Raw genomic sequence first — 23,340 nt, 5'->3', positions numbered from 1 at the left:
ATTTCTCGTAATCACTGAGATAACGACGTCTGTCTTCATTCACAGTGCTCAGTGAGACGTAGAAGAGGTCATTCATGTGATGCCCATAGCACCGCACCTCATACATTATAAACATCTCAGCTGCCAGCTGCATCTGGATCTAAGTTAATCTCCCCTAAGATTATAGCCTCTGGAGTCTGAGTTCTCAACTTTGGCCATGTGGGAGAAACACTGAACAGATTTCACAAAGCACCGGTTTTCTGATCCCACCTCAGACTGATTTGATTCTTAGAAGAGAATCAAGTGTTAGGTAATTTCTAAAAGCTACCCAGGTGATTCTAACCTACAACTAAGGGTGAGAGTAATGAATGACAGTGCTGAAGTCAATCTGCCTAAATTCAGATCCCATGTTCTGTGACTTTGGACAAGTAAATTAGTACCTCTAGACTTTAGTCTCCAATACTTAAACTGGAATTATTAATGGTACCTTCCTCACAGGTTTGTCATGAGCATTCAAAAGAATAAGCCATGGAAAATCCTTAAAATATCACTGACTTCATGCTTAAAGCTCAAAAGATTAGAGCTAACACTATTAACCCCAGTCATGGATCACAGCCTTGTCATGGCGAAAGGGTTTCTGTAATTCAATGCTAGGCAACCCAAGATGGACTGGTCATAGTAAAAAGTTCTGACAGAATGTGGCCCACTGGAGGAGGAAATGGCAACTCATTCCAGGATTCTCACCTTGAAATCAAATGAACAGTATGAAAAGGCAAGAAAATATGATGCTGGAAGATGAACCCCCCCACCCAAGTTGAAAACTGTCCAATAAGCAACTGGGGAAAAGTGGAGGACAATTACTAATAGCTCCAGAAAGAATGAAACAACTGGGCTAAAGCAGAAATGACAGTCAATTGTGCATATTTCTGGTGGTGAAAGTAACAGACAGGTATGATCTTGGAATATAAAATGAAGCAGGACAAAGGCTAACAGAACTTTGTCAAGAGAAACCACTGGTCATAGCAAATCCCCTTTTCCAACAGCCCAAAATGAGATCAATTACATTCTTTGCAGCCAAAGATGGAGAAGCTCTTTACAGTCAACAAAAACAAGACCTGGAGATGACAGTGACTCAGATGATGAGCTCCATATTGCAAACTTCAGGCTCACATTGAAAGAATAGGGAAAACCATTACGCCATTCAGATATGACATAAATCAAATCCCTTGTGATTATACAGTAGAGGTGATGAATAGATTCAAGAGATTAGATCGGGTAGAAGAACTATGGGTGGAGGCTCATAACACTGTATAGCGGCAATGACCAAAACTATCCCTAAGAAAAAGAAATGAAAGAAGGCAAAGTGGCTTTCTGAGGAAGCTATACAAATATTAATTAATAGCTGAAGAAAGGAAAGAAGTGAAAGACAAAGGAGAAAGGGAAAGATATACCCAACTGAATGCAGAGTTGGGTATATTCCAGAGAATAGCAAAGACAGATAAAAAGGCCTTCTAAAATCCACAATGCAAAGACATAGAGGAAATAATAGAATGAGAAAGACTAGAGATCTCTTCAAGAAAATTGAAGATACCAAGGAACATTCAATGCAAGGATGGGCAAGATAAAGGACAGAAAATGTAAGGACCTAGCAGAAACAGAAGAGATTAAGAAGAGGTGGCAAAAATACACAGAAGAACTAAAAAAGAAAAGAAAGTCTTAATGACCTGGATAACCATGATGATGTGGTCATTCACATAAAGCCAGACATCCTGGAATGTGAACTCACTTGGGCCTCAGAAAGCATTACGATGAACAAAGCTGGTGGAGATGAAATACCTTATGATTATTCAGTGGAAGTGACAAATAGATTCAAGGGATTCAATCTAATAGAGTGCCTGAAGAACTATGGATGGAGGTTTGTGACATTGTACAAGAGGCAGTGATCAAGAACATCCCCAAGAAAAATGAATGTAAAATAGTTGCCTGAGGAGGCCTTACAAATCGCTGAGAAAATAAAAGAAGCTAAAGGCAAAGGAGAAAAGGAAAGATATACCCATTTGAATTCAGAGTTCCAAAGAAAAGCAAGGAGAGATAAGAAAGCCTTCCTCAGTGATCAATGCAAAGAAATAAAGGAAAACAATAGAATGGGAAAGACTAGAGATCTCTTCAAGAAAATTAGAGATACCAAGGGAATATTTCATGCAAAGATGGGAACAATAATTGTTTGGACAGGACAGAAATTGTATGGACCTAACAGAAGCAGAAGCTATTAAGAAGAGGTGGCAAGAATACACAGAAGTACTATACAAAAAAAGATCTTCATGATCCAGATAACCACAATGGTGTGATCTCTCACTAGAGCCAGACATCGTGGAATGTAAAGTCAGGTGGGCCTTAGGAAACATCACTACAAACAAAGCCAGTGGAGGTGATGGAATTCCAGTTGAGCTATTTCAAATCCTAAAAGATGGTGCTGTGAAAGTGCTGCACTGAATATGCCAGCAAACTTGGGAAACTCAGCAGTGGCCACAGGACTGGAAAAGGTAAGTTTTCATTTCAATCCCAAAGAAAAGCAATGCCAAAGAATGTTCAAACTACCGTACAATTGCATGCATTTCATACGCTAATAAGTTTATGCTCATAATTCCTCAAGCTAGGCTTCAACAGTATGTGAACTGAGAAAAAAATCAATTGACACAAGAATTGGGCCAGAAATAATAGTGAAGTGAGAGTGAAAGTGTCATTCACTCATTCGTGTCCAGCTCTTTGCGACCCCATGGACTGTTCAGCAGTATCCTCTCCTCTGTCCATGTAATTCTCCAGGCAAGAATATTGCAGTGGGTAGCCATTCCCTTCTCCAGAGGATCTTTCTGACCCAGGGATGGAACCCAGATCTCCTGCAATGCAGGTGGATTCTTTACCAGCTGAGCCAGCAGGGAGCCCCCATGAAGAAGTTTGAGTGCCAAATAATTGATATTTTTGAATTGTGGTGCTGGAGAAGACTCTTCAGAGTTTCTTGGACAGCAAGGAATTTAAATCAGTCAATCCTAAAAGAAATCAGTCCTGAATATTCATTGGAAGGACTGATGCTGAAGCTAAAGCTCCAGTAATTTGGCTACATGATGTGAAGTGCCAGTTCATTGGGAAAGACCCTGATCCTGGGAAAGGTTGAAGGCCAAAGGAGAAGGAGGTGGCAGAGGATGAAATGTTTAGATAATATCACCAACTCAATGGACATGAATTTAAGCAGACTCAGGGAGATAGTGGAGGACAGAGGAGCCTGGCATGCTGCATTCCATGGGGTTGCAAAGAGTTGGCACCCCACTCCAGTACTCTTGCCTGGAAAATCCCATGGACAGAGGAGCCTGGTGGGCTGCAGTCCATGGGGTCGCTAAGAGTCGGACACAACTGAGCAACTTCACTTTCACTTTTCCCTTTCATGCATTGGAGAAGGAAATGGCAACCCACTCCAGTGTTCTTGCCTGGAGAATCCCAGGGACGGGGGAGCCTGGTGGGCTGCCGTCTATGGGGTCGCACAGAGTCGGACACGACTGAATCGACTTAGCAGCAGCAGCAGTATGTGACTTAGCAACTGAACAACAGTGAGTACAATACTGTTAATAAAAATCATCTCTGTTTCATTCTACTCAAGGACTGGCACTGTGACTTGTGTTCATTTCTCACCACAGAGATCCTGTAACCAATGACTGCTCCAGTCATGAGTGTAGACCAGTTAGGACATTCTTTTGACTGTTACAATGCATGACCCTACAGGATAACATCTTAATGTAAACCATGAAGACCCCACATCCACTCACAGTTCAGAGATGATCAACTGGGAACTGTTTATGGCAAGACATTCACCTGGGAAATATATGAAAACTAGAATATCACAAACGAAAATGAAATACCTTACATCATCACAGTTTTCTCCTTGGCTGGCCTTTGTGGGAAGCCAATGGGAGGGAAAGCGATGACTGTGTTTAAGCATATTTAAATTATGGAAACACGCAATTTGAAAGAATCTCAGTCTTCAATATGTGAGTGATATCAACCTTGAGGTGAGGAATCCCTCGAAACTTCTCTGTATCCTTTGACGTGAATATTGAGAGTTTATTACATAAGTAGAACATTCACAAGGTGGTGTTAAAAACCACGTGGGGCTCTAAGTTGCAATCTTCAGAGGAATGCTTATCAAGAGGGACACACAGTATAATGGCTAAATGATATTTTCTCCATTATATTGGCAGAAAATTAAGAAAGGAACAATTGCCTCATATAATTTGTTTTCCATTGACAGTTTCAAAAAGAAAAATACCAAATAATTATATTCTTGTTACTCTCCAGAATTTTCATTTGATATTCAGTGGAAGACTAATATGAAGACCTGGAAAATAATTTCTCTTAACCTATTTGGTATAATTTACTTTTATTACCCAAGCTCTTTACTGAAAATTCAATAGACTGTATATAGCTTACCATTTAATCTATGAACTTTGCATTCTTTTAATTTTGACACTGACTACATAATACAAGGAATGAGGTTTTTTAAAAAATGAATTTGTAGTAACAGTAACTAATCTGACATATGGTGAATTGTTCTATTTTCTGACATCTTTTAGTGAAAAAACATGATGCTTGCTACATTATAGTAATGATGATTACTTCCAACATATTTAATAAAGTGCTTTAGATTTGACTATTTATATTAAATTAACCAGATGGTGATAGCACATAATTTTGCCCAGAAATGTACATTAATTATTAACAATAAATGTAGGGCAAAACAACAGACTTTAGTAATATAACTGCACATCTGCAAAAGAGGTTGTTGGCGATTTGAAAATGCTAATTCTGTGATTAATCTTCCATTTGGCTACTGAGCAGCAGAAGTCACACAAATAAGAATGCTAAGATGAATGATGGAGCATGCACACTTCAAAATAGATTCTGATCTCAGACAGAAGAAAGAGGCTTTGTGGGCCATAGAAACTCCCCACCAAAAAAAAAAAAAAAAGTGTAACTTTATCACAGAACCATTTTGAGGAAGATGTGTTCTCTTGTCTTTATTTGAGGCATTATGTCCTTGGGATAACATAGGAAATTTTTTATTTCTTCTTTCCAAATATTTCAAATCCACCATCCTGAAACCTTCATGAATTGCCGTTTTCATATAGCTTGAAATCTCCTTTCCACAACACAAGGAAGATTATCCTCTTTTGTTACAAAACTGTAGTGTATTCACACCTGGAATACAGCATGAAATTCTGGCATTTCACCTCAAAGGAGGGAAAACATCAATGGAAAAGGTTCAAATAATCTAATAGACTGATTAAGGACCTTATACAATAGCATAGACTGGGATACTGGACTGATTAGGGACCCTTCAATCCACAAAAAAAAGACAGAAGGGTAACACAACTAAAGTCTTTAGTGCTACAAACAATAAGTAATTCAACTCCACATTTCATAAGTGTATCCAATTGTGAATAACAGATAATCAAGAAAAGACCATGTTGTTAGCATTTTGTGATGACATAAAATATTTTATACTTTACAAAATTAGATTGTGGGGGGATGAATATAAGGAAGTCCATTTTATAGAACTTTCTGACGTTTACCACCAAAGAAGGAATGTATATTGAAAGTATCATTTTAGAAAGTTTTCATCTTAACTTCCAGAGAATGCTTCCATAATGAGTAATGAGCTGTTTTAGGAAAATAATTAGCTAAAGATGATAACTACAGGATGCTCGGGGCTGGTGCACTGGGATGACGCAGACGGATGGTATGGGGAGGGAGGTGGGAGGGGGGTTCAGGATGGGGAACACATGTACACCTGTGGCAGATTCATGTTGATGTATGGCAAAACCAATACAATATTGTAAGTAATAAGCCTCCAATTAAAATAAATAAATTTGTATTTAAAAAAAAAAACAACATATTGGAGTCTATCAGTCAGAAAGACTATTCAACAGAGTCCTTGTATTTCCTGCTCATGAACTTTAAAAATGATCAGTATAAACAAAATTGATAAAACTTTAAACTGACCAATAAGGAGAGAAGACTGAAGTTGCTGAAGTCAGTAATAAAATAGCAGATACTACCACCTTTAAAAAATGTTTGTTGTTGTTTTTCAACAACATGTGAAGTCATGACCAACTCTTTGCAACCCCATGGACTGCAGCATGCCAGGCTTCTCTGTCTTTCAGTATATCCCAGAGTCTGCTCAAATTCATGTCCTTTGAATAGATGGTGATATCTACCCATTTTATCTTTTGCTGCCCCTTTCCCCTTTGACCTTCAATCTTTCCCAGCATCAGGATCTGTTCCAATGAGTTGGCTCTTCACATCTGGTGGCCAAAGTATTGGGGCTTCAACTTCAGCATCAGGCTTTCCAATGAATATTCAGTACTTATTTCCTTTAGGGTTGAATGGTTAGATATTCTTGCTGTACAAGGGACTCTCCAGAGTATTCTCCAGCATCACAATTCAAAAACATCAATTCCTCAGCCCTCAGCCATCTTTATGGGCCAATTCTCACATATGTACATGACTACTGGAAAAAGCATAGCTTTACCATATGGATCTCTGTTGGAAAAATGATGTTTCTGCTTCTTAGTATGCTGTCTAGATTTGTCATAGCTTTCCTTCTAAGGAGGAAGCATCTCTTAATTTCATGGCCTCAGTCACCATCTGAAGTGATTTTGGAGACCAAATAATAATAATAATCTGTCACTGCTTCCATTTTTTCCCCCTCTTATTTGTCATGAAGTGATGGGACCAGATGTCATAATTACTGTTTTTTTGAATATTGAGTTTTAAGCCAGCTTTTTCACTGTCTTATTTCACCCTCATCAAGAGGTTCTTTAGTTCCTCTTCACTTTTTGCCCTTAGTGTGGTTCAGTTCAGTTGCTCAGGGGTGTCCAACTCTTTGCTACCCCATAAACTGCAGCATGCCAGACCTCCCTGTTCATCACCAACTCCTGGAGTTCACCCAAACCCATGTCCATTGAGTCGGTAATGCCATCCAACCATCTCATTCTCTGTCGTCCCTTTCTCCTCCTGCCCTTAATCTTTCTCAGCATCAGGGTCTTTTCAAATGAGTTAGCTCTTCGCATCAGGTGGCCAAAGTATTAGAGTTTCAGCTTCAACATCAGTCCTTCCAATGAATATTCAGGACTGATTTCCTTTAGGATGGACTGTTTGGATATCCTTACAGTCCAAGGGACTCTCAAGAGTCTTCTCCAACATCACAGTTCAAAAGCATCAATTCTTCTGTGCTCAGATTTCTCTATAGTCCAACTCTCACATCCATACATGACCACTGGAAAAATAGCCTTGAGTAGATGGACATTTGTTGAAAAAGTAATATCTCTGTTTTTCAATATGCTGTCTTGCTGTCTAGGTTGGTTGTAACTTTCCTTTCAAGGAGTAAGTGTCTTTTAATTTCATGGCTGCAATCACCATCCGCAGTGATTTTGGAGCCCAAAAAAATAAAGTCTGACACTGTTTCCACTGTTTCCACATATATTTGCCATGAAGTGACAGGACCAGATGCCATGTTCTTAGTTTTCTGAATGTTGAGCTTTAAGCCAACTTTTTCACTCTCTTCTTTCACCTTCATCAAAAGGCTCTTTAATTCTTCACTTTCTGCCATAAGGGTGGTGTCATCTGTGTAGTGTGGTATTATTTGCATATCTGAGGCATTGATATTTCTCCCAGCAATCTTAATTCCAGCTGGTGACTCATCCAGCCCAGCATTTTGCAGATAAGTTAAATAAGCAGGGTGACAATATACAGCTTTTCCATCCTCCTTTCCCAATTGGGAACCAGTCAGTTGTTCCATGTCCACTTTTAACTGTTGCTTTTTGACCTGCATACAGATTTCTCAGGAGGCAGGCAAGGTGGTCTGATATTCCCATCTCTTTAAGAATTTTCCATAATTTTTGTGATCTACACAATAAGAAGCTTTAGCATAGTCAGTGAAACAGAAATAGATGTTTTTCTGGAATTCCCTTGCTTTCTCCCTGAATCAATGAATGCTAGCAATTTGATCTCTGCCTCTTTGAAACCCAGGTTGTACATCTCTGAGTTCTCAGTTCACATTCTGCTGGGGACTAGCTTGAAGAATTTTTTTTAACATAACCTTACTAGCATGTGAAACGAGCACAATTGTATGTATTTCAAACATTGTTTGGCCTTACTCTTCTTGGAAACTGGAATGAAAGCTGACCTTTTCCAGTCCTGTGACTGCCGAGTTTTTCAAAGTTGCTAACATATTGAGTCCAAAACTTTAACAGCATCATCTTTTAGAATTTTAAATAGCTCAGCTGAAATCCCATCACCTTCACTAGCTTTCTTCATAGCAATGCTTTCTACAGCTCACTTAAGTTCACACTTCAAATTGTCTGGCTGTAGGTGAATGACCACATCACCATAGTTATCCAGGTCATTGAGACCTTTTCTGTATAGTTCTTCTGTGTATTTTTGCCACCTCTTCTTAATCTCTTCTGCTTCTGTTAGGTCCTTACCATTTCCGTCCTTTGCTGTGCCCATCCTTTCACGTAATGTTCCCTTGATATCTCCAATTTTCTTGAAGAGATCTCTAGTCTTTCTCAGTCTATTGTTTTCCTCTATGTCCTTGAACTGTTTTTGTAAAAAGGTCTTATTTCTCCTTGTTATTCTCAAGAACTCTTCATTCAGTTGGGTGTATCTTTCCCTTTCTCTCTTGCCTTTTGCTTCTCTTCTTTCCTCACCTGCTTGTACAGTCTCCTCAGACAACCATTTGCCTTCTTGCATTTCTTCTTCTTGAGGATATTTTCAGTCACTGCTTCTTGTAAATTATGAACCTTCATCCTTAGTCTTTAGATGCTCTGTCTACCAGATCTAATCACTTGAATCTATTCATCAACTACACTGTGTAATCATAAGGAATTTGATTTAGGTCATATGTGAATGACATATTGCTTTTCCCTACCTTCTTTAAGTGAAGCCTGAATTTTGGAATAAGAACCTCATGATTTGAGCCACTGTCAATCCATCTGGTGATGTCCATGTGTAGAATTGTCTCTTGTATTGTTGGAAAGGGTGCTTGCTATGACCAGTGTTTTCTATTGACAAAAGTCTGTTAGCCTTTGCCCCGCTTCATTTCATACTCCAAGGCCACATTTGCCTGTTCTTCAGGTGTTTCTTGTCTTACTTTTGTATTCCAAACCCCTATGATGAAAAGGACATCTTTTGTGGTGTTAGTTCTATGAGGTCTTGTAGGTCTTCATAGAATTAGTCAGCTTCAGCATCTTTAACATTAGTTGTTGGGGCATAGACTTGAATTAATGTGTTTTTCCATGATTTGCCTTGGTAGCGAAATGAGATCATTCCGTCATTTTTGAGATTACCTCCAAGTACTGCATTTTGGATGCTTCTGTTAACTCTGAGGGCTCCTCCATTTCTTCTAAAGGATTCTTGTTCACAGTAGTAGTTATGGTCATCTGAATTTCATTCGCCCATTTATGTCCATTTAAGTTCACTGATTCCTAAGATTTCGATATTCACTTTTGCCATCTCATGCTTGACTGAATCCAGTTTACCTTGATCCATGGACCTATGCATGGACCTATTCAAGGTTCCTATGCAATACTGTTCTTTACAGCATCAGACTTTATTTTCACCACCAAACACATCCACAACCGACCATCATTTCTGCTTTGGCCGAACCACTTCATTCTTTCTGGAACTCTTAGTTATTGCCCTCCACTCCTCCCTAGTAGCATATTGGACACCTTCCAACCTGGCAGGTTCATCTTCCAGTGTCATATCTTATTGCCTTTCATACTGTTCATGGAGTTCTCATGGCAAGAATACTGGAGTCTTTTGCCATTTCCTCCTTCAGTGAACCATATTTTGTCAGAACTCTTCACTATGACCTGTGTGTCTTGGGTGGCCCTGAAAGGCATGGCTCATAGCTTCACTGAGTTAGACAAGGCCTTTAGCCAAAACAAGGCTGTGATTCATTAAGTAGACAGAATTATTTCATTATTAAAAATGTGTTATGGAATAATATGTTGAATTTTATTTAAAAAATCTTTTTATGAAGATAAATGATCAAATTCATAGAAAGAAGCAAACTATTAAAATTGATTTAAGAAAAAAATCTGAATAGACTTATAGTAAATAAAGAGATCGAATCAGTAATCAAACAACTTCCCACAAAGTAAGTTAAGTCCAAGCCTAGATGGTGTCACTGGTGAATTCTACCAAATCCTTGGAGAGTTCCATGGACTGTGTAGTCCATGGGGTTGCAAAAAGTCAGACATGACTGAACGACTTTCACTTCACTTCACTTAAAGAATTAACAGCAGCCCATTCCAACTCTTGCAAAAACATGAGGAGGGAAAACATACCAATGCTTTCTATGAAGCTAGTATTACTTACTACCTAATCCAAACAAAGACATCAGAAAGAAAGAAAACTACAAAGTAATATTCATTATAAATATAGATGTAAAGATCTTCAACAAAATGCTAACAAACCAAATCCAGTAACCTACAGAAAGCCTCCTACACAATGAACAAGTGAAATTTTTCCCAAGAGTGTAAGATTAGTTTATCATATGAAAATCAATCAGTTTAATACAACCATGTTAAAGACAAGACAATCCATGATAATCTCAATCACTGCTAAAAAAGAATTTAATAAAAATCCAATACCCTTTTGTGGTAAAAACTCTCAATAAAATAACAATAAAAGGGTTCTTTCTCAATCTGATCAAGTATGAGTACAAAAACTCACAATTACATCATAGTAATTATGGAACCATGACAGCTTATCCCTTAAGTTCAGGAACAAAATAAGGATGTCCACTCTCATCACTCTGTTCAATGTTGTATTGGAGCTACTGGCCAGAGGAATTAGACAAGAAAAAAAAAGGGGGGAGGGAGCATCCAGTTTAGAAAGAAAGAGGCAAAACTATCTTTATTTGGAGATGACATAATCTTGTATATACAAAATCTTCAGGAACCCAAAGTGGGTGGAGGGGGTGCCTTTTAGATTAATTAAACATTTTTTAAACAAGTTTTCCAGACACAAGACAAACATACAAAAATCCATTGGACTTCTGTACATTAGCAATGACTAAACCAAAAAATAAATTAAGAAAAAAATTCCTTTTACAATAGCATTAAAAACATTAAAATATTTAGTAATATGTATCAAAAGAAATGTAAGACTTTTACACTGAAAACTGCAAAGCAATGTTGAAATAAATTTTAAGTAAATGAAGAGACATCCTGTGTTCATGGATTGAAATATTTAATCATTTTATATTGATAAGATGAAAATACTCCCCAAATTGACCTACAATTTCAAGGCAATCCTCATCAAAATCCCAGCTGACTTCTTTGCAGAAATTAACAAGATAGCCCTTAAAGTAGCATGGAAGTTCAAGGACCCAAAATTTCTCAAACGATTTTGATAAAGAAGAAAAAATGAAGGACTCACACTTTGGTATTTCAAAATTTACTGCAAAGTTAAGGTAATTAGAGTTTTTACTGGCATGAAGGTACACATAGAGATCAACAGAAAGGAATCAAACTCTTACATTTATGGTAAGAAATAATATCTTACATTTAACACCAATGATTTTCAAGATAATTCAATTGGGAAAGAGTAGTGCTTTTAGTAATTACAAAATGAACTTGGACCTACTACCTCACAGCATACATAAAAATTAACTCAAAATATATTGTAAATCTAAATGTAAGAGCTAAAACTATAAAATTCCTAAAAGAAAATATAAGAGTAAATCCTTATGACCTTGGAGTATAATACCTTCTTAAATATGACATTAAAAGCATAAGCAACCTATAGATAAGCTGGACTTCACCAAAATGAAAAAGTGTTGTGCCTCAAGAGAAACCATTAATAAAGTGAAAAGACAGTACAAAGAATCTAAGAAGATACTTACTAATTCTATACCTGATAATGATCTAAATCCAAAATGTGTAAAGAGTGTTTAAAACTATTTATACAATAAAAAGATAAATAACCCAACTAAAAATCTAGCAATACAATCGAAGACATTTTTCCAAAGTACATATGCAAATTGAAACAAGTGCATGAAAAGATGCTAAATATCTTTAATCATTAAAAAAATATATACCAAAAGCATAATATGGTACTTTTTCACTAGTATGATTGTAACAAAAGAGATGGACAATAACATGTTTGTGAAATGTGGAGAAATTGGAACACTCATTCGTTGCCAGAAGGAATGTAAAATGGTGTGGCCACAATGGAAAATGGAATGTCTGTTACTCAGAAAGATATATCTAGAGTTAGCCTATGACCCAGGAATTCCACTTCCAGGTGTATTTCCAAGATAGTTGAAAGCACATTTTCACACAAAAATATGTATACAAATGTTCACAGTAGCTTAACTCATAATGGCCCCAATATGGAAAAAGAAAAACAAATGCTTGTTAATCAATGCATGGATAAACAAAATGTTGTATGTGTATATAACAGAATAATATTTGGCAATAAATATGGACTTATTATTGATACATGGTACAACATGGATGAACCTACACATGATGTATGATTTCATTCATATAAAATGTTCATAAGAAGAAAATCCATAGAGACAGAAAGTAGATTAGTGGTCACCAAGTACCTGAGGAGGAGTCATTGGGGAATATCTGTTAATGGGTACAGAATTTCTTTTTAGGGTGATGAAAATGTCCCGTGACATACTATTTTGCATGATATATGAATATAATAAAAGTCATTGAATTGTACAGTCTAAATGGGTGAATTTTATTGTATGTGAATATTTCAGTAAAAATAATAATAATAATAATCACATACTTCTTATACTGTTTTTTAGTTTACAGTTTCATAGGTACAACCAGAAGTGGAACTCCTTTCAGATCATATTTTGCTACCATTCCCTTTTTAGACAGCTGAGTGAAAAGAAGTTCATAAGGCATCTGCCACAATTATAGCCAAGAAGAGTACAGTAGATGACAGCAAATCACAGCTGTTCTTTTTACCTTAGGGATGTTGGATAATAAAACCTTCTATCATTGGTTGTAAAAGAATAAATAAGAAAATTATAACACGATTCAACATATAAAGACTTTAGAATATCTTATATTCTCTTTCCTTCTTATAACTTTAAATATTCTAACAAAAATATTGCATTGATCTGTATGCTGTCACTGTATGGCTGTAAAGCCCATTTGTTCATATATTAAAATAAAGTTACTCCTATGGCCTGCTCTTCGGGTTTGTCTTAAAGGATATTAGCTGATCAAAAATACCACATGTCTTAACCATGATTAACTTTTTTAAGTTTTTCTAGTCAAGATAATCATGAATTGTCTATAGTGCCAGATCTTTGTAGTTAAAGATAGAGGATTACCTTCATCGCCAGACAATTCCCACAATGTGTTATGATCCACACTGTTTCAAGACAAGGAACTGCAGGAACCATGCAGGAAAAGGAAAAAGATGGGGTAATGAGAAATTAATTCATGGAGATTTCAGTCTTTCTAAGGAAAGGCATAAGGCCAACAGGCTGTGCTCTAAAGGGAATACAGTGGATTGATTTTGATCAGGTATCCTTCTATTTGCCCTTCTGTCCATGAATCCATCCATCCCTTTATTCAGTGTTCATTATGTTATAGGCACTTAAGCTAGGAAATAAACATCACTCAATAACTTGGGAGTCCAGAGTTGGAGGGGGAAAGACATTATGGCAGAAATCAGTAATTTTGAAGCTAAGCAGATATGTTTCCAAATATTAAATCCATTATTTCAAAACCATGTCAGTAATCACAGAAAATTAACCAAGATGATCACATGGCTCACAGCCTTGTGTAACTCAATGAAACTATGAGCCATGTCCTGCAGAGCAATCCACAGAACAGACAGGTCATGGTGAAGAGTTGACAAAATATGGTCTGCTGGAGAAGGGAATGGCAAGCCACTTCAGAAGTCTTGCCTTGAACAAGAATACTGAACGGTATGAAAAGACAAAACATTAACAGTATGAAAAGACAAACATTTGACAAACAATGTCAAGGATATGACATTGGAAGATGAGCCCCCCAGGTTGACAGGTGTCCAATATGTTACTGGGGAGGAATGGAGAAATAACTCCAGAGAGAATGAAGAGGCTGAGCCAAAGTGGAAATGATGCCCAGGTGAGGATGTGCCTGGTAGTGAAAGTAAAGTTCTATGCTGAAAAGAATAATACTGTATAGGAACACAGAATGTTAAGTCCATGAATCAAGGTACATTAGATGTGATCAAATAGGAAATGACAAGAATGAGCATCAACATTTTAGGATTCAGTGAAATAAAATGGACAGGAAAGAGAGAACTTAATTCAGATGACCATTATATCTACTACTGTGGGCAAGAATCCCTTAGAAGAAATGGAATACCCTGCATAATCAACAAAAGTCTGAAATGCAGTACTTGAGTGCAATCGCAAAATGACAGAATGCTCTCCATGCGTTTCCCAGGCAAACCATTCAACATCAGAGTAATTCAAGTCTGTGCCGCAATGACTAATGTCGAAGAAGCTAAAGTTGAATGGTTCTACAAAGACCTACAAGACCTTCTAGAACTAACACCAGAAATGATGTCCTTTTCATTACAGAGGACTGGAAGGCAAAAGTAGGAAGTCAAAGGATACCTGGAGTAACAGGCAAGCTTGGCCTTGGAGTACAAGATGAAAGAGACAAAGGCTAATGGAGTTTGCCAAGAGAACAAACTGGTCATAGCAAAGGCCCACTTCCAAGAACACAAGAGAATACTCAATACATGGAAATCACCAGATGGTCAATACCAAAATCAGATAGACTATATATTTTGCAGCTGAACATGGAGAAGCTCTACACAGCAAAAAAAAAAAAAAAAGAAAGAAAGGAAAGAAAAAATACTGGGAGCTGACTACGGCTCAGGTCATGATCTCCTTATTGCCAAATTCAGACTTAAATTGAAGAAAGTAAAGAAAAGCACTAGGCCATTCAGGTACGACCTAAATCAAATCCCCTATGACTATACAGTGGAAGTGACAAATAGATTCAAGGGATTAGATCTGATAGACAGAGTACCTGAAGAACTATGGACAGATGTTCATGACGTTGTAGAGGAGGCAGTGACCAAAACCATCCACAAGAAAAAGAAAAACAAGATGGCAAAATGGTTGCCTGAGGACACCTTACATATACTTGGGGAAAGAAGACAAACAAAAGACAAAGGAGAAAAGGAAAGGTGTACCCAACTGAATGCAGAATTCCAAAGAATAGCAAGGAGATATAAGAAAGCCTCCTTAAGTGAGCAATGCAAAGAAATAGAGGGAAACAATAGAATGGGAAAGACCAGAGCTTTATCCAAGAAATTAGAGATATTGAGGGAACATTTCAGGCAAAGATGGGCACAATAAAGGACAGAAATGGTGTGGACCTAGCAGAAGCAGAAGAGATTAAGAAGAGTTGGCAAGAATACACAGAACTATTCAAAAAAAGTCTTGACCCAGATCACTACAGTGGTGTGGTCACTCACCAAGAACTAGACATCCTGGAGTATGAATTCAAGTGGGATTTAGAACACATTACTACGAACAAAGCTAGTGGACTTGATGGAATTCCAGCTGAGGTATTTCAAATGCTAAAAATGATGCTATTAAAGTGCTGTATTCAATATGTCAGCAAATTTGGAAAACTCAGCAGAAGGCACAAGAAGTCAATTTTCATTCCAATCCCAAACAAGGCCAATGCCAAACAATGTTCAAATTATCACACAATTGCTCTCACTTTACACACTAACAAGGAAATGCTCAAAAATCATTCAAGTTAGGCTTCAACAGTACGTGAACTGAGAAATTCCAGATGTACAAGCCGAATTTAGAAAAGGCAGAGGAACCAGAGATCAAATTCCCAACGTTTGTTAGGTCAGGGGGAAAGTAAGAGAATTCCAGAGAAACATTTGTTTCTGCTTCAGTGACTACTCTAAAGACTTTGACTGTGTGGATCACAGCAAAGTGTGGAAAATTCCTAAAGATATGGGAGTACCAGACCACCTTACCTGCCTCCTGAGAAACCTGTATGCAGGTCAAGAAGCAAACTTTAGAACTGAACATGGAACAAAGAACTGGTTCAAAATTGGGAATGGTATACATTAAGGATATATATTATCATATCCTGCTTATTTAACTTATATGCAGACTGATGTCAGGCTAGATGAATCACAAGCTGGAATTAAGATTGCCAGGACAAATATCAACAATCAGATATGCAGATGACACCACCCTTATGGGAAAAAGTGAAGAGGAACTGAAGAGCATCTTAAGGTGAAAGAAGAGAGTGAAAAAGCTGGCTTAAAACTCTGCATTCAAGAAGCTAAGAGCATGGCTAATAGATGGAGAAAAAATGGTAACAGTAGCAGGTGTTATTTTCTTTGGCTCCAAAGTCACTGTGAACAGTGACTGCAGCCACAAAAGATACTTGCTCTTTGGAAGAAAAACTATGACAAATCTTTACAGTGTATTAAAAAGCAGAGACATCACTTTGCCAACAAAGGGCCATGTAGTCAAAGCTATGGTTTTTCCAGTTGTCATGTACAGATGTGAGAATTGGACCATAAGAAAGCTGAGCACTGAAGAACTGATGCTCTTGAACTGTGGTGCTGGAGAACAGTGTTGAAAATCCCTTGGACAGCAAGGGGATCAAACCAGTCAGTCCTAAAGGAAATAAACCCTGAAATTCACTGGAAGGACTGAGGCTGAAACTGAAGCTCCAATATTTTGGCCGCCTGTTGGAGCGAGCTGACTCATTTAAAAAGACCCTGATGTGGGGAAAGATTGAGGCAAGAGGAGATGGAGGCAGCAGAGGATGAGTTGGTTGGAGGGTGTTATCGACTGAATGGATATCCGTTTGAGCACACTCTTGGAGATCATGACAGATAGGGACTTTTGGCATGCTTGGTGTTCATGGGGTCATGAAGAGCCAGACATAACTGAGAGACTGAACACCAGTGAAATATCAATAATAGGATGCCAAAAGATGCCAAGCTCTGTGATTCCTCCTTCTTGTTCTTTAACCCCGTTTAACCTTCACAGAATGTGAGATGTGTGTTATATTTTCCAAATAAGGAACATGATAATCAAGAAATTCAAGTAACTTACACAGGACATAAAATGGATTCGGACTCCAAAGCCCACAATCCTTCTATAATGCCATCCTGAGCACAAGATTCCCCCATTGCATGGTGAGGCAACCTTATCCAAGCTGAAGTTCTAGGCAGAGATATAATCCCAGAGGAGATAAAGTTTGCTATGTAGCAAAAATGAGGCCATCAGCTTGTAAGTTACCTAGCGTATCCACATACTAGAAATCAAGTCTCACCAATGGGTCAGCTAAAGCCACTGATGCTGGCATCTGCTAGTCTAGGTCATATCAAGAACTAGGGTGAGGAGATTTCAGTGAGGGAAGAGCATAATTAATTCCAACTGAAAGAGTTTGAAATTATGACCCATTAGAAACAAAGCCTGAGATACAATTACCTGTACATACAATACATATGAAAGTGAAAAGTGAAAGTGAAGTCGCTCAGTCGTGTCCGACTCTTTGCAACCCCATGGACTGTAGCCTACCAGGCTCCTCCCTCCATGGGATTCTCCAGGCAAGAGTACTGGAGTGGGTTGCCATTTCCTTCTCCAAGGGATCTTCCCAATCCAGGGATCGAACCCAGGTCTCCTGAATTCCAGGCAGACGCTTTAACCTCTGAGCCGCCAGGGAAGCCCCAATACAATACATATAGCAATGCTCAAATTCTATATGGAATGTCTTCTAGTATTAATAGGGACATTTGCCTCTCTTCCTCCAACATAGAAACAATACCTCTTCAAGCTGGAAGCCAAAGAGTAAATGTTTATTTGCTGGTTGCAGTGAACATTGCTTTGATGACTCTTAATGAGGATAGCAGACATTAATGTTATATACAAGCCTTAGAGTTGAAAACAGAAATATCAACATAGGCACTATCTCCTACCCACTGCAGTACTCTTGCCTGGAAAATCCCATGGACGGAGGAGCCTGGTAGGCTGCAGTCCATGGGATCGCTAAGAGTCAGACACGACTGAGTGACTTCACTTTAACTTTTCACTTTCATGCATTGGAGGAGGAAATGGCAACCCACTCCAGTGTTCTTCCCTGGAGAATCCCATGGACAGAGGAGCCTGGTGGGCTGCCATCTACGGGGTTGCACAGAGTCGGACACGACTGAAACGACTTAGCAACAGCAGCAGCAGTTGGTTAATGGAGTTGAGCCAGGATACCTACATAGTCTAAACAAAGTGGATAATTGTGCAATTATCTGATGAATTTTTTTTTTCATTTATGTGTTTATATTTCTGTTTCAGTATAGAAGTTTTTTATTTTACTGCACAACCTCCTGGAGATATTTACATGCCAGTTTACATAGACTCTAACTCAATCTAGTTAGTTAACTACTTAACTCTTTCACACGGCTAGACTAAAATTGATGCATCTTGTTATATTCATTAATTCTTCAGTTTTTTCTATGTTTAATAATTCTGTAATGAAATTAAAAAAATTTTTTCTGTATTAGTTCTAAGAAGTAGAATTATTGAGTCAATTATTTTATGTATTTAAATGATGATGTTGATAGTTATTGTCAGAAATGCTGTCTGGGGATCTTTTCACATGTTTCAAGTCACTTATATTCCTTTTCCATGAACCGCTTATAAATTAACTATATATATTTCCCTTGATTGCTGATCTTTTCCATTTGATTTGGATAGTGTAGTCACTTTAACAATATTTTTCTTTATTCTTCCAATTCATGAACATTGGGTATCCTTCTTTGTTTCTTTAATTTCTTTTATTAATATTAAACATTTTTCAGTATACAAGTATTTTGTTTCCATTATTTACTTTATTCCTATGTATGTTATTATGACTGATGTTATTTTTTAATATAAATTTATTTTAATTGGAGGCTAGTTGCTGCTGCTGCTGCTAAGTTGCTTCGGTCGTGTCTGACTCTGTGCGACCCCATAGACGGCAGCCCACCAAGCTCCCCCATCCCTGGGATTCTCCAGGCAAGAACAATGGAGTGGGTTGCCAGTTCCTTCTCCAACGCATGAAAGTAAAAAGTGAAAATGAAGTCGCTCAGTCGTGTCCGACTCTTAGCAACCCCATGGACTGCAGCCCAACAGGCTCCTCCGTCTATGGGATTTTCCAGGCAAGAGTACTGGAGTGGGGTGCCATTGCCTTCTCCGTGGAGGCTAGTTACTTTACAATATTGTATTGGTTTTGCCATACATCAACATGAATCAGCCATGGGTGTATATGTGTTCCCCATCCTGAACCCCCCTCCCACCTCCCTCCCCGTGCTATCCCTCTGGGTCATCCCCGTGCACCAGCCCCAAGCATCCTGTATCGTGCATCGAACCTGGACTGGCGATTCATTTCATATATGATATTATACATGTTTCAATGCCATTCTCCCAAATCATCCCACCCTCTCCCTCTCCCACGGAGTCCAAAAGACTATTCTTTATATCTGTGTCTCTTTTGCTGCCTCAAAATTAAAAGCTTCTGCACAACAAAGGAAACTATAAGCAAGGTGAAAAGACAGCCTTCAGAATGGGAGAAAATAATAGCAAATGAAGCAACTGACAAACAACTAATCTCAAAAATATACAAGCAACTCCTACAACTCAATTTCAGAAAAATAAATGACCCAACCAAAAAATGGGCCAAAGAACTAAACAGACATTTCTCCAAAGAAGACATACAGATGGCTAACAAACATATGAAAAGATACTCAACATCACTCATTATCAGAGAAATGCAAATCAAAACCACAATGAGGTACCATTTCACACCAGTCAGAATGGCTGCTATCCAAAAGTCTACAAGAAATAAATGCTGGAGAGGGTGTGGAGAAAAGGGAACCCTCTTACACTGTTGGTAGGAATGCAAACTAGTACAGCCACTATGGAGAACAGTGTGGAGATTCCTTAAAAAACTGGAAATAGAACTGCCATACGACCCAGCAATCCCACTGCTGGGCATACACACCGAGGAAACCAGAATTGAAAGAGATACGTGTACCCCAATGTTCATCGCAGCACTGTTTATAATAGCCAGGACATGGAAGCAACCTAGATGTCCATCAGCAGATGAATGGATAAGAAAGCTGTGGTACATATACACAATGAAGTATTACTCAGCCATTAAAAAGAATACATTTGAGTCAGTTCTAATGAGGTGGATGAAACTGGAGCCTATTATACAGAGTGAAGTAAACCAGAAAGAAAAACACTCATACAGTATGCTGCTGCTGCTAAGTTGCTTCAGTCGTGTCCGACTCTGTGCAACCCCATAGACGGCAGCCCACCAGGCTCCCCCGTCCCTGGGATTCTCCAGGCAAGAACACTGGAGTGGGTTGCCATTTCCTTCTCCAATGCATGAAAGTGAAAAGTGAAAGTGAAGTCTCTCAGTAGTGTCCAACTCTTCATGACCCCATGGACTGCAGCCTACCAGGCTCCTTCATCCATGGGATTTTCCAGGCAAGAGTACTGGAGTGGGGTGCCATTGCCTTCTCCTCCAATACAGTATACTAACGCATATATATGGAATTTAGAAAGATGGTAACAATAACCCTGTATGCGAGACAGCAAAAGTGACACAGATGTATCTGATGAATTTAAACACTAAAGAAAGTAACTTTGGATAATTAAGATTTTGTTTGAAACTACTGGAACATCTTTCTTTGGGGAAAAGTCATAAAGACTAAAGTAGAAGTAGGTGTGCATATATGCCTTCACCATTGCATTACATACAGCCTGAAAAGACAGTTAGGCTGAGAGATCCAACCTTCCTGGCTGTTTTTTATAAGCTACATGTTTAGGAATCCCTCTCTGCTGCCTTCATTTGGAGCCAAGATACAAATAAAATTATGAAATGGTATTATTTTAGGATAACCCTTTTTGGAAGCTGAATGTTTAAGATTCTGGAGAGAAGCAGTCCCCCTCGCTTGGTGTGATCTGGTGTGATACAAGCCTTGTAATTTTAATGATGTACTGTGTCAAGATAGTGGCTGGACCTACATGGAGCTTCTTTGGTTGAAGAAGCACCAGTCCCTAATATGACACAATGAATATGATGGTTGGGATCTAGATGTAGCTATATAGCATTGGTGCAAAACTGGTTGCCATGGAGCTTTGAGGGCCGTCAACTGCTTTGCAAATGATCAGACTTGAACAGGCTAACTCTTATCTATAAATATTATTATCCATGTTCAATAGATGGAATAACTTAGGCATGGAGAGATTAACTAGCTCAAAGACAAATATCAAAGAGATGATACTTCTGGGCCAAATCCCAGGTCTGTTTGGCTCCAAAATTGCTACAGTCTAATGACTTCATAGAGGGCTTCCCTGGTGGCTCAGTGGTATAGAACCTGTCTGCCAATGCAGAAGACGCAGTTTCAATCCTTGGGTTGAGAAAATCTCCTGGAGAAGGAAATTGCAACCCACTCCAGTATTATTTTATTCTTGCTTGGGAAATCTGATGGACAGAGGAGTCTAGAGGGCTACTGTCTGTAGTGTCACAAAGAGTTGGACACGACTTAGCAACTTAGCACTAACAACAACAATGACTTCATACACCCCAAAAAAACTATCCCCACAAAATTGAAAGTAAGATATACCTTTATATAATGCATTACCTCAATTGGGGCTGTTTTCATTGTAATATGGGGTAAGACAGTTAGCCCAGTTCCCTGCAGTTGGCATTCCCTTATAATCGCATTATAGATTATCCAGGCATGACCATCCCACTGGACCAGAATTACCTAACCTGTCAAGCAATGTAGCAAACACTTTCCTTCAGAATTGAAAATAAAAAATAAGAATTAAAATCAGATACAGAGAAAATGGGAATATGTTGTATTCTTATATAAGGCAATTACCTTAATTATTCAAGTAGTAGTAGGGCAAATAGATGGGGAAACAGTGGAAACAGTGGCTGACTTTGTTTTTTATTTTTGGTGGGGGGGACTCCAAAATCACTGCAGATGGTGATTGCAGCCATGAAATTAAAAGACACTTACTCTTTGGAAGGAAAGTTATGACCAACTAGACAGCATATTAAAAAGCAGAAACATTACTTTGCTAACAAAGGTCCATCTAATCAAGGCTATAGTTTTTCCAGTGGTCATGTATGGATGTAAGAGTTGGACTATAAGGAAAGTTGAGCGCTGAAGAATTGATGCTTTTGAACTGTGGTGTTGGAGAAGACTCTTGAGAGTCCCTTGGACTGCAAGGAGATCTAATCAGTCCATCCTAAAGGAAATCAGTCCTGAGTGTTCATTGGAAGGACTGATGTTGAAGCTGAAACTCTAATATTTTGGCTACCTGATGTGAAGAGTTGACTCATTTGAAAAGACCCTGATTCTGGGAAAGATTGAAAGCAGGAGGAGAAGGGGATGACAGAGGATAAGATAGTTGGATGGCATCACCAACTTGATGGACATGAGTTTAAGCAAGCTCCAGGAATTGGTGATGGACAGGAAAGCTTGGCATGCTGCAGTCCATGGGGTCACAAAGAATTGGACACGACTTGGTGTCTGAACTGAACTGACTGAGTATTCAAGTAGTGTGCACATATTAATTCAAATAATTTCAAAGTCAAAATATAAATTTTAGCATATTTTCATGGATCAAAATAGATTGAGTATGGGAAATTCTATATGATAAAACATTAAACTTTATGGGGTAAAGTAAACTTCCCATTCACCAAGCAGTTGACAGTCAATTTCAACTATTGAACATTACTTTATATCAAAACAGTTTATATACTCTTTTGAAAACATTAGTCAAAACCTAAACAAGAAAATATTAATGACGTTGCATTTCTGCCAACATTTAATAAAGACTTTTTACAGCTTCAATAACTAGTTAGCAAGAAACCACATAACAAAAGTTGGATAGGGGAGTGATTAGGGAGGAATATAAATTCTAAGTAAGAAGTTTACTAGCTCCTAGGACCTCCTAAAGAATAAAAAGCAGCTCCAGATTATGCACCTATACCTGGTGCGAGATGTATACCTGGTGTGAGAAACATAACAAATATCCAAGTATATAATCAGTTCAGATCAGTTCATTCACTCAGTTATGTCCAACTCTTTGTGATCCCATGAACCACAGCACGCCAGGCCTCCCTGTCCATCACCAAATCCCAGAGTCCACCCAAACCCATGTCCTTTGAGTTGGTGATGGCATCCAACCATCTCATCCTCTGTCATCCCCTTTTCTTC

At 38.3% G+C, this 23,340-nt stretch overlaps 1 long non-coding RNA gene across 1 annotated transcript in view; it reads right to left on the bottom strand.

Annotated features, from left to right (window-relative positions):
- The window catches only part of LOC139179342 (uncharacterized), a 73,489-nt gene that overhangs the window by 8,610 nt on the left and 41,539 nt on the right, over positions 1-23,340 (bottom strand). The window contains exons 3-4 of the long non-coding RNA XR_011563717.1: positions 13,403-13,461; positions 3,798-3,843 (exon numbers count right to left, since the gene is read on the bottom strand). This is a non-coding gene — a long non-coding RNA (uncharacterized lncRNA). The remainder of the gene's footprint in view (positions 1-3,797; positions 3,844-13,402; positions 13,462-23,340) is intronic.

The sequence above is a fragment of the Bos indicus genome, chromosome 24 (genome assembly GCF_029378745.1).
Source record: "Bos indicus isolate NIAB-ARS_2022 breed Sahiwal x Tharparkar chromosome 24, NIAB-ARS_B.indTharparkar_mat_pri_1.0, whole genome shotgun sequence".
Classification (NCBI taxonomy): domain Eukaryota; kingdom Metazoa; phylum Chordata; class Mammalia; order Artiodactyla; family Bovidae; genus Bos; species Bos indicus.
The sequence above is the reverse complement of the archived record's forward strand: the minus strand, read 5'-3'. Positions and strand labels throughout refer to the sequence as shown.